The sequence below is a fragment of the Gymnogyps californianus genome, chromosome 2, assembly GCF_018139145.2.
Source record: "Gymnogyps californianus isolate 813 chromosome 2, ASM1813914v2, whole genome shotgun sequence".
Taxonomy (NCBI): domain Eukaryota; kingdom Metazoa; phylum Chordata; class Aves; order Accipitriformes; family Cathartidae; genus Gymnogyps; species Gymnogyps californianus.
The window spans coordinates 147,730,346-147,742,114 of NC_059472.1; the positions used below are offsets into that span (position 1 = coordinate 147,730,346).

Below are 11,769 nucleotides of genomic sequence, written 5' to 3' on the forward strand. Positions count from 1 at the left end.
CCAGCTGAAAAATTTAATAGTCATCTCCTGAAGTTTATTCTTTTCAAGGATTCGAGCAAAATTATGCTTTCAGTGTCAACTCTGCAGTGTTATTGTTTGAGGGTTGTAGAGATTCAGATAGCATGGTGCTGGTTTTGTAGTGCATTTTCATGTAGCAGAACAGCTGGTAGTGTAGTTAACTGATTGACATTGCACACCCTAAGTAGTGTGGGAATATGTAATGTCAGGATATAATATGGCTAGTTGACTTTTTTTAAGTTCAGAAATTTCTACAAAGCTATATGAGAAATGAAAAAGAATTTATTTTAAAAAGCCAGGTAAATCTTGCAAAAAATTCTCAAAGATCTTAATTATTCCTGCTTATAAGCTGATGCTACTAATGGAATTAACAGATATTACAAACTGAATCACTTTTTTGGGGGGGGGGGGAAACCCACAACCAAAAATCCCAGTGGTTTTGAAGAATTTCACAGAACAGAACGATATTTGGAGTACAGTCCTGACAAGAATTACATTTTTAATATCTTATGCACCACATAAATAATAATTACCACAAGTATTTGAATCAAATTGATTTTGTACTACTAATTTAAGCTCTTCAAAAGTTCTAGGGCTAGTTTGTTCTCTCTTGAGCAAATGGTTCTGGTATAATATAGACAGCCTTAGATTTCATTAAGTCTCCCCAGTTCCCCACATTCCTACTGGCATCACTGGCTCTTTGAGGAAAGCCTTATAGCCAAAAGGGACCGTGTCCATTTCTTCTGTCCACACCATAGGTTTTTCAGTGGTTCCTTCCATCAGATCCTATGGTGGTTTCGTGCTTGCACAAATCCCAGATGTGGCCAAGTAGATACATTATCAGCACAACGCTTGCCTACAATTTTGGTTTTAATACCTGCATTACAGCAGCTGGGGGTTTGCGGTAGGCTGGCTAGCACAGGGAAAAGCAAATGTTCACAACATTGACAACACGCAAACCCCTCTTACGTACTTTCTCAGTCTGTGCTGGTGGTACAACCACCGCCACGGCACTGCCACTGGCTACCATTGCAATGCGGACACTCACTTTTGCAGCGTTACTCTTGTTGCCAGAGTAAATATAACAGCCAACCCGCCGCTCCACAACGGTTAGAAAACAACAACGGATCTGCCAAGTAAAGTAGTTCTGAACACAGAAACCATTTTCCAAAACCCTGAGAACCCAACAAGTATTTGTGCTCAAGCGTGCGGTCCATTTTCCCTGTTTAAGCACTTTAAGGTATCGATATTTTTTTTAAATAAGAAGTAGTTGTAAATGAGCAGTCAGGCCCATGTGGTCAGCACATAACGCTGGCAAGAACAACAGTACGTGGGCCGGTGCATTGGGTCTACCACCACTCTCGAGACCCCCCTGATAGTTACCATAGAGATAGTAGGAGCCACAAAGAGCTTCGATCACATTACTGGCTGGGAGGGGGTCAATTTGTATGCGCGAGCCCTGCTGGGATTGAAAGAATGCAGAGGAGGACAGGAAAGATAATAGAGAGAAAAATAAGTGAAGGGAGAATACAAGAAACAAGAAAAATGAAAGAAAGAAAGGAAAGGGGGGGGAGAGAGAGATGGGGGTGGGGCAACCAAAGGGAGTGAGGCATCTCAGAGGCAAAAAAGCCAGCAGAGAGACCAAGGGGAAATGAAGAGAGAAGGAGAGAAAGCGAGTGAGAAAATTCATCTTGCACAGACAGCGCTCATGTTGCTGCCTGACAGGAACCGCTGCTCCAGAGGAGCTATGCCAGCAGCGCAGCCGGCTGCAGGAGCAGCAAGGATGGATGGATGGATGGATGGATGGATGGATGGATGGATGGATGCCTACAGCACCTGACCCATGCCAGAAAAACTGCTCCAAACACACAGCGGAGGAAGGAGACAGGATCACAGAGAGGGGGATTTGCTTTCATATGCCCACAGGTGAACAGCCTGAATGTGGTGCTGACTGAGCCAGTGCCACAAAAGCGAACAGGTTTCTTTCTTCTCTGGACTCCTCAACCCAGGGCACTGAGGGCTCGGGGCTGGACAGGTTTTGCCTCTGAGAGCCGTGACTGCCTGGGGCTGGTGAGGCTGGAGCTTCGGCAGCTGCTCGAGGTCTCCGGGAGAGCCACGGCAGCCTCCACAGCCCCAGCTGCTGTCTGCTCACCTATGCTTACCCTGTCGTATTGCTGTGTATGCCTTCAAAGACACTGGAAGACCTTTCTAAACTAAGACGACAGCTAGGTCCATACTCCAGAAAGGCTGAGGAGAACACTTTGAATGACTATCTAAATCAGCAGAGTATCCAAAATATCAAACCCCAGAAACAATCCCTTATGGATGTCTAAGTGACTGGTGTATCGTTGCAAAAATCTGTTGTTCCTCTGCAGGTTAGTAATGGCACGGCCAAAACCTGCTTGTCTGTCAAGAGGAATCCTAGCAAAGTCAGAGAGAGAGAGAGGTAATAGGATTCATCGCATAACCAATAATAGTTAAAGAAAAAAGTCTTATTTGGTGGCACGTTCATCGGCCCTGTACCTCCCAAAAGGTAAGGGTAACAAAGAACGTCCTGCTTTGGTGGTCTCATCAATGCCATAGCATCTCTTCATGCCACAGCAGCTTGCCTTGCAGGCCTTCCCAGGACACACACAGATTCATAGCCTTGCACTGGTGCTCAGCTTCAATATTGGGATTTCAGTATGTCGGTAGAGGAATGCCCTAAAGGCTGGCAGAGCAGCAGGCTGCTGTACCGTACCGTAGCCTCATGGCTCAGCGACAAAAGAATTTTTCCTGGGGAGAATGACAATCTGCAGAGTTGTTCTAAAATACACCTTTTTTTCCTAGCAGGAGCATCACAGTACTCCTCACCTTCAGGGCCAGCGCATTCAGCCCCATGAGACTAAGACAACATCCCCTACATTTTCTTACAGAGAAACAGATTTAAGTATGTTGAGTGAAAATCAGCATGGATTTCAGAGACAACCCCCAATTGCCAATAGCACCCACTGGCCCGACTGCAGTATCATGTGCTCAGTGTATTACATAGACCAGCCTAGAACCGATTATGAAGGTGTTTGGGTTTTTTAATGAATTAATATTATTTTTGTATCATTCCACTTTTCAAGCCAACTGTCAAACTGACCATAAATTAGATTTGTCCCTTGCAAATTACCACCAAAGTCGAGTTACCCGAGATCAACGGCATCGCCTTTGAGTTAAAAGCACACAGATGTCTGAGTAACAGTAAAATTACTGAAGTATGTAAAAGCCTCTAGAAACGCTGTAAAGCAGCTTTTCCATATATAGCAATGTCACCATTTTAAGTCAAATACATTGTGATTTTAGCTTAAAAAGCCCTCCAAAGCAACACAAACTAAATTGAAAACGCTTTTGGTTCAGAGGAATATACTCTTTACATAAAGCTGTAAACTGTAGCACGAAAATGGCATGTATAAAATTGTAAAGTGCCTCTGTAGGGAAAACCCAAAGAGTTTTATGCACAAGCTCCCAAACTGTCCTGTGCATTAGAGCTACTCTTTTTTTTCATGCAATACAGAATCATTTTTAAAAGAGACGGTATCGGCCCAGCCACAGATATACTCAAAGATTTCAAAGCCTGCTTCCAGCCCTTCCCTTATCACCACTACACGTGTAGGGAGGGGATCCTCCAGTAAGCCAGTCCAGTCGTTTCCATCCAAGCCCAGCCCAGCCCAGCCCAGCCCCAACAGCCTCAGGCTGCTGAAGTCATTAAGATTTTTATGAACATCTACTAGCCAGATGAGTCCTCATTTCCAAATCCCTTACAATTTTTTCCACTACCAGAAAACTTTCCAAAAGCTGGGTAATAGGCCCCAAATGGTTCTTTCGGCACTAATGTGAACTGGAAACTAAAAAACCGTCCAGCAGGTAATTTGTACAAGTCTCTTAAATCTTGAAAATGAGGCTATTCATTTTCTAATAATAAATCTTTACTGCAGCTAATCTTATCTTCCTTCCACAATAAACTCCTAATTATTACCTTTCCAGCCAGCATATCTGTGATTTTAAAAGTGTGTGACAGCAGTAAAAGCAAGCGCTGGAGCTTAGGACCGAAAAAAGGAAATACTTAGGTTAGGCATACAGAAGATCCTTGTTTTTTAGGCTCTGAACAACATGATATAACGGAACAAGTTACAAGCTGGGAGCTTGTAACTATTCGTATAGAGAAGTCAAGGACAGTCACCGCTGCTCCTGCGCCTGACGGCTCTGGGAAAGCTCCACCTTCTGCTTGCGAGACCTGCGCTGCCCAAATGAAAACGAAAGAGGAAAAGTACTTTTTTTTTTTCTTCTTTCTTCATTTTAACTTAGACCCGGTCAAACCCAGACTCCATTACTAAATACTAAAGGCAAATGAATAAAACATTTTTGCAAATATTTGTCTAAACTCAGAACTTTGCACATCATTAATTACGAGTTTTATCTCTCCTTTATACTGGAAGTACCTCAGGGCCAGCAACCCTGTGAGGCCCAACAGTACCAAGCACAGTGTGTGTAAAGGCACAGACCTTTTCTGTATCACTTTCACTCCGCTGAGGCTAAGCAAATCATGGACAGCATCTGCGAAGCTAATTTTTGAGTTTCAGAATATTTATATCACCCAAGAAAAAACAATGTCAGATAAACTATGTCCTCAAATAAAACTGAAGATCTGAATTTTGAGTAGCAGCTAGTTGTCACTGCCTCTTCTCAATCAAGCTATAGAAGAAGAAATATTTAGAGAAGCGATCTGAGCAACACATCCGTCTGAGAAAACCAGAAATGTTTGCAGGGAATCTGTAAAAAGAAAAGGAGACCAAAACCGATCACTCCAGTTCTTCTGCCATTTTACTGCACCCCTTTACAATCCTCTTTTAAACAGTACAACGGATTTAACCGCACTGATTTTTAAACAGATATATGTACAAACAGCACTCAGCCTGTTAAACCAATTATTCCTTACCAATATATGCACTACTCTAATAAGCACTTAATAGTTGTTTGCAGAGCCTGGTGTGGCAATGACCCAACAAGAAAACAAAATAACCAGAATATCCTGTCCATTCAGAGTAAAATATAAAATCACCAGTCCCTTTGGCCTCAGTTATTTGGAAGTCCCCAGATATTCCTTGCCCTTCTGGAAGGTGTGGATAGAAGTATTCCCACACCTTTCCCTGCCTGTTTACCTATTAAGGTGCAATCCAGCTCGCAGGTTTTGACACCAAAGCTATGATGATGATAAAGGAATATCATACTTAACAGAAAAAAGGTCTGAGCCCACCTCATGTAACAATGCTTTAGGTATATTAGGGCAAATGAACTTTATGAATAAAAGCTTTATTCTCGACAGGAAAAATATTATACTGTTGTTTCTCTTCCTGTGAATACATTTCTTTCAGGCAAAATAGATATTTTGAGTCATCATTAAAAAGACATTTTTTAACTTATCTGCTTGAGCAAGCAGATAAGTTATTCATTTATTTCTTCTGTTTATTTCTACAAAATTTCTTTGTCCTTCACATTGATGGACAAAACACAGAGGTGTATATATATATATATATATATATATATCTATCTCCTTAGTCCTTCTTCGCACCCTGTTTCTTCCCTGAAACCCTACATACCTTTCCCACATAACTCGGAGTTTCATGACATTTAAATGCAGTTCCTTAAGCTTTCAACAAATTTGATATGGCTTTCCTCTCTGGGCCCAAAACAGTCCCCAAATTCCCAGTATTATTCAATCTAGTTGAGATCTTCCTGTTTCTTAGATAACACTAAGAATTTGAGCTGAGTGTTGCTTTCATTTTTAGAATAAGACCTGCCCATTAAGAAGCTAGTGCCTGCTTTTCTAGGTTATTGTTTCTTGTCTACGCATTTTTTTTCTCACAAACACAATTTTGTAATTTTAGCCTCTGATGGAGCTTGTTTGTCATTTGCATTTTAGTAATTTTGCTCACTCTGCTTTTCACAAATACTATTCTTCTGAGATTCCTACGTGCTCCAATTGTAAAAAATGACTAGGAAGCTGCTTGACTTCATAGTGCCTTTTGCTCCAAATAGTCTCAAGAAACGCTGTACAAACATCAGGATGCCTATGAAACAGATGCTAAATATATTTTAATGTATCAATCCACGGGGGAAAGTATGGCACTGAGAAATTAAAGCAAAAATGTTCAGATACAGAAAGTAAAGCTGTAGCAAGGTACTGAAATAACCAGGAACTGCATACGCAGTACCTCAAAATTTCCTTGAAAAATTAGAAACTTTAATAAGAACAATACCATTCTCAAGAGGAACCTTATCCTTAGCAACTAGGATTAGAAATGCTGCCCAAATTGACGTTAAAGAAATCAGTAAGTGAATAAAATAAAGCAGTTCTGCCTTGCAATCCTATTCTTTAATCTTCAGACAATGCTCTCCAGCCATCCCTGCTTTATTTTTATTAGCTGTCTTTGGCTTTTTTAAGTGCGTTGTTTCTGCTGAGCTTATCTGCGAAGGAGTAGGTCCAAAGTAAGCAAACAGCAACGAGGAAATAAATAAATAATCCCAGGGAAGGAGACTTTCTGAGCCTGTGTAGCTGAACCATTGACTTATTGTCTCTGCTCTCACCACACACCACACCACACCCCCTTCAGTCGGTTGTTCCTTTTTAAAAAAAAAAAAATTATTTTTAAAATTTGGGAAGGCCTAACCAGCATTAATAGCCTTACAATTCTTAGTAAAAAAGGGAAAGCTATTTTACAGTTATATGAAAACAAAAAGCATCTGAAATCAGCATGTTGTATTTGTTTTCCCCACCAGTTTGAGGGGGAAAAAAAAGGAAAGAAAAAATAAAGACAGACAGCTGTTAATCCATTTTAGCAAAAGTGGAAAAAATCCTGGGGACTTTCTAAGCCTCATTTCAGCCTAGAGTGATTTTTATGGCCAAACAATGAATCCTTAGAATAATTGGTTCATATCATGAATACACAACCAACTCTGAACCCAGGGCCTGATCCAATTTCCAGGGCAATCGGTAGGAATACCTCGTTTGACTTCGGTGACAGTAACAATGTACGGCATCATTAAAAATAAAAAAGCTTTACAAATGTGTTCTGGGTAAATACAGACCAATTGTTTGTTTATGTTGCATGAGCTCTAAAAGTGTTTTTGCAGCATTACATGTGACTTATATCGATGCAAACAAATCAATATAAATCGTGGGTAAAAAAAACACCATCACTTAGAGAGGTACTAAATTTCCAGACCACAGTATTCAGATTATGATTATTTATTGCCATTGTAGGGAGATGAAAGGCTGTGGCGTTCCTTCCAGTTTCATTGCTTCGTGCCAGCTGAATTCTGCGAGAGGGATGGTGTTAGAAATGGAAGGCTACAGTAATGTTAACTATGCTGTTTCCCTCCAACATCCATTTTGTTCCAAAGAAACACTTGCCAGAGATTAAAATATTCAAGATGGCTGTTTTCTGCACCCTTTCTGCGAGCTCTACAGTTTTTCACGTTTCAAATATTCCGGGTCCCCGTCTTCATGAAGACGACGAATATTTTATTCCCCATCTTATCTGCCTCCCAAGTCATTAAATACTGGCGAAAGTTCAAAGGGGGCCGCTTAAAAGCCGCCTCGTTTCCAGCCCGGACACCGACGCAGCCCTCCGGACGCCGGTTCGGCGGGATGCCTCTCCCGCACCGCCACTCGCCGGGCGAGGATGCGCCGCAGCCGGCGGCGGAGCGGGCCGCCCCCGCGGCCCCCCGCGGCGGGACACCCCCGGCAGCGCGGCCCGGCCGTGCTCCGCGGCCCCGCTCGCCCCCGCCGCCGGGGGAGGCAGGCCCGGGGGCAGCGCCCGGGAGCGCGGCGGCTCCGCGGGGGCGGCGGGGGCCCGCGGCCCCGCACCTGGACTTCCGCGGGGGCCGCCGCCGGCCCCTCCCGGGCTGCTACTGAGCAGCTGCGGGGCGGGGCGGCCAATGGCAGCGCCGCGGGGGCCGGGGGGGGCGGCGGCGGCGGCGGCAGCGCGGGGATCCCGGCTCCGCGCGGCCCCGGGGGCGCCGCCGCCCCGCCCGCCGGCAGCAGGCAGCGGGAAGCCCCGGGGAGGGGAGGGAGGGGGCGGCGCGGAGCGGATCCCCCCGGCTCCCACGCACAGGCGACCTCTCCCCTGCGGTTTCCCGTGGCGAGGGCAGAGTGGTTTTTTGTCCCCGCGTGTGTCGTCGTCCCCTCCCCCCCCCCCCGCCCCGGAGTAAAGGCGGGGGTCGGCTCGGGCCGGGGGCGCCAGCAGTGCGGGCAGCCGTGCCTTCCCCTCCCCCATCGCTCCGCTGGACGCGGCGAGGAGGGGGCCCCGCACCCACGGGCAGCGCCGGGCTCCCACGAGCCCTCCGTCCCGCCGGGCCGGGCCGAGCAGCGGGCGGGGGCAGGCGGGCGGCCCGCGGCGGCGGCTCCCCCCCCCCCCCGAGGTGCGGAGCCCCCGGGCGCTGGCCGCGGGGGGGACCGGCGGCAGAGCTGTGTCCTCCGCCCCCAGCTTCACCGGCGGCTGCCCAGCCCCAGCCACCGGGCTGCCCTCAGCCCCGCGTCCCCGTCCGACCGCCGGGCGAACAAAGAGCCGCGGCGCGTTGCGGGTTATTCGGATTTATCCAGGCGTTAGTGGCGTTGGGCGCAGAAATGCCAGGTTGTCTTCTGCTGGTGGTCCTCTGGTTCCGGGTTCTCTCGGACATTTCGGCGCGACTCTTCCCCAGCTGCGTTAGAAATTGGTTGGAATATTGGTTAGAAATATTAACGCTGGAATTTCACTCGGTAGTTGTTAAGAGGTCACGTTGAATATGTCAAGTCTTTTTCCTAAAAGTATCAGATGATGCAGTCCCTTATTATCCTTAGAACAGCGTTTATCCTGAACTGCACATAGATAAATGGATTAACCTAAGAATTGGATGGTTTGTCTGGGTACATTACACAGCTATGAGAAGCTTTTTTTCATGGCTGAGAACTGAAAGCTTCACTGACCTCTAAAAAAATTTTACTTCATACAAAGGAAGCTTCGATTCCCTATCCTCTCCCAAAAATGTATCAGGTTTCCCCGTTTCCCACAACCTTAATTGTAATTAGTTAGCGAGCAGATGGGATGAGGCACTTTCCATGCACGAGCTTTCCACTCCTACCAAATGAGTTTATCAAGCACTGCCTAAACGTCGCTTTATATTATTGAGCCCATGATGTGCATTTGAAAGAGCCTCCTTCTGTACACGTATCTCAGGAACACGGTATGGATGCTCGCATACCGCATCTATTTTAACAGGTTTGATGGTGTACATTTGCACACCAGCGTGCAACAACTGGAAGGAGCGCTAACAAACCTCGTGGTCAGCAATAATCACCTCTATAAAACGCATCTGTGACTTGCTAAGGAAAGCAAGACTTGCTTTATGGGAGCAGGACCGCTTGTCCTTCCTCCTGAAGTATCAATTTGGTAAATTTTAGCTCCTAAACTGCTATTGCCTTTCCAGCCATTGCTGCTTTACACTGACATGATCAATTTTGTTGTTGTTGTTGTTGTTGTTGTTGTTGATTCCTGTGAGGTCTTGCTGTCTGCCTGGTAGCGAGGCAATCCGAGCACAGACAAATGCAGGTTTTAAAATTTCTGTCCCCTGTGAGGCTTTGCTGGCTGCAGCGAAGGCAGTGCTACCGGGCTGAATTCACCCTGCCGCCGCAAACAACATGGAAATATCAAGAAGGGGATTTATCTAAATGACTCTAGTTAAAATCAAATTCAGTAGGAAATATTTATGGGTTAAGTGTTGCTAACGATAATGGGTAGGTCCTGCAGCGAGCTACACCTACCCCGATGCTAAGCACACGGCTGCCAGTTTTTCAAAATGTTTTACCGAAATGTGAAAGATGCAGGTGACAGAAAAAAACATGCCAGCGAACTGCTGCAAATACAGCACATCAACGATTTAGGGTTTATTACTTTCAAAAGATTCTTCGGTGTTTCTAAATACATGTCTTTTCTCCGGTATCTTAGCTAGCGAGGGCCATATCTTGTCATCAATGGTAAATCAATGGCATAGCCTGACCTTTAAGAGGGCAATATCCTTTATTCAAAACAGGCGAGCTGAAAAGAAAGATCTGTGAAATACAGCTTCACTGGGGAAGGGGGCATTTTTAATACGAATGCTGTTTTCTATAAACTGTAAATAGATCCTCGCAGAGTTGGCAGAAGTTGGTCTGGAAGGCAGCCGTATTTCACACGACCGAGGCGCTCATTGGAATCAGCTCACGGGCTCAGATACGGCGGAGGTGCCAACTTCTAATTGATACGTTTAGGCGAAGCTCCCAACGTAATTGCTTTTAACATTCATTTATGCAAAGCGGCTTCGTGCGGGCAGGGCGAGCCCGCAGAAGCAGCGCTGCCTGCCAGCAGGAAACGGGCCTGGAAACACCTCCTGCTCCGGGCGGGAGAGGGACCCGCGGGGGCACCGGGGGGACCGGGCGGACGCGGAGGGGGGCCGCGGTCCTGCCCGCCGGGCCCCGGCAGCCGGCGGCGCGGTGGGGAGCCCCGCGGCCGGCTCTCCGCGGCGGGGCTGCTCCCCGGCGTCGTTTCTTCCCGGCGGTTTGGGCGCCGGTTGTGAAGGCTGGGAAGCCGCGCTGCCTTCGTCCATCGGGGAGGGACGGAATCGCCGTGTGTGCGTGTTAACTTCTGCGCTAATGAGCGCTGGCGATAGCGGCGACAGCCGTACACGACAGTAATTATAATAATCCTTCTCGCAAATGGCATTTCCCCCCCGAGCCTCGGCTCCAACCCAGGTTATCCGATGGCGATAGCTCGAGTACTGGAGAAACTCTAATCGCTCGGCATCATCGTTAATAATCATTATGCAGCTCAAATAAGATATTTGCCTCTGCACCTTCCATCGCGGGAGCGCGGGGTAAAGAGACTCCCGGAGACTCCTGTCCCTGCCAGCCTCGGGACAGAGCCGGCCGCCGCAGCCGCAGCCCCGCTGCGTGCCCCAGCGCGGAAGCAGCCCCTTCTCGCCTGCCGGCAACAGCGCTCGGAGGACGGGAACGCGGGGCTCCGGGGAGAGACCGGGGCGCCCCGGGAACCCCATCGGCCCGGGGGGGATGAAGACAAGGGCTCGGGGGCAGCGGGGGGGACGACACACCCGCACCCCTCCCCCGCCGGCGGCCCCCCTCGCTCGGGCAGGAAGGCAGGGACACGACCCCGCGGCGCACGGAGGGGGGGGGGTGGCGGCGCAGGCCGGGAGCCATCGCGCCCCGCCGGCGCAGGGGCGCCGCTAGCAGCGGAACCGTCCCCTGCCCGGGCGGGAGCCGCCGCCGCGCCCCGCTCCCCGGCGGGGGCCCCCCTGCCCCGAAAGGCGCGGCGCCTGCCCGGCCGCCGTCGCTAATCTCACATCCTCCCCCGGCGCACACGCACAAAACGACGGGCGGCTGCTGCAGGGGAGGCGGGCGAGCCAAAAGGGGAAACCCGTCCCTGGGTGGGCTCGAACCACCAACCTTTCGGTTAACAGCCGAACGCGCTAACCGATTGCGCCACAGAGACTCCCGGCGGGAGGCGCGTCCGCGGCGCCGCCGATGTGCTGCGGCCACGTGGCCGGCCGCGCGCTTCGCTGCCTCCTCGGCTCCGTCCTGGCGACCTGCGGGCCACCGCGCACCCGGACTGCGCGCACAAGCGCCGGCTCCCGAACAATGAGCCTGCGGAACGCTGGAAGGGGACTGAGCAGACAGGGAAAACGGCAGCGCTTCTG

At 48.6% G+C, this 11,769-nt stretch overlaps 1 non-coding gene across 1 annotated transcript; it reads right to left on the reverse strand.

Annotated features, from left to right (window-relative positions):
- Positions 1-11,490: 11,490 nt before the first annotated feature.
- Positions 11,491-11,564, reverse strand: TRNAN-GUU (transfer RNA asparagine (anticodon GUU)). The gene has a single exon. It is a non-coding gene; the product is annotated as a tRNA-Asn (tRNA).
- Between the last annotated feature and the right edge of the window lie 205 nt (positions 11,565-11,769).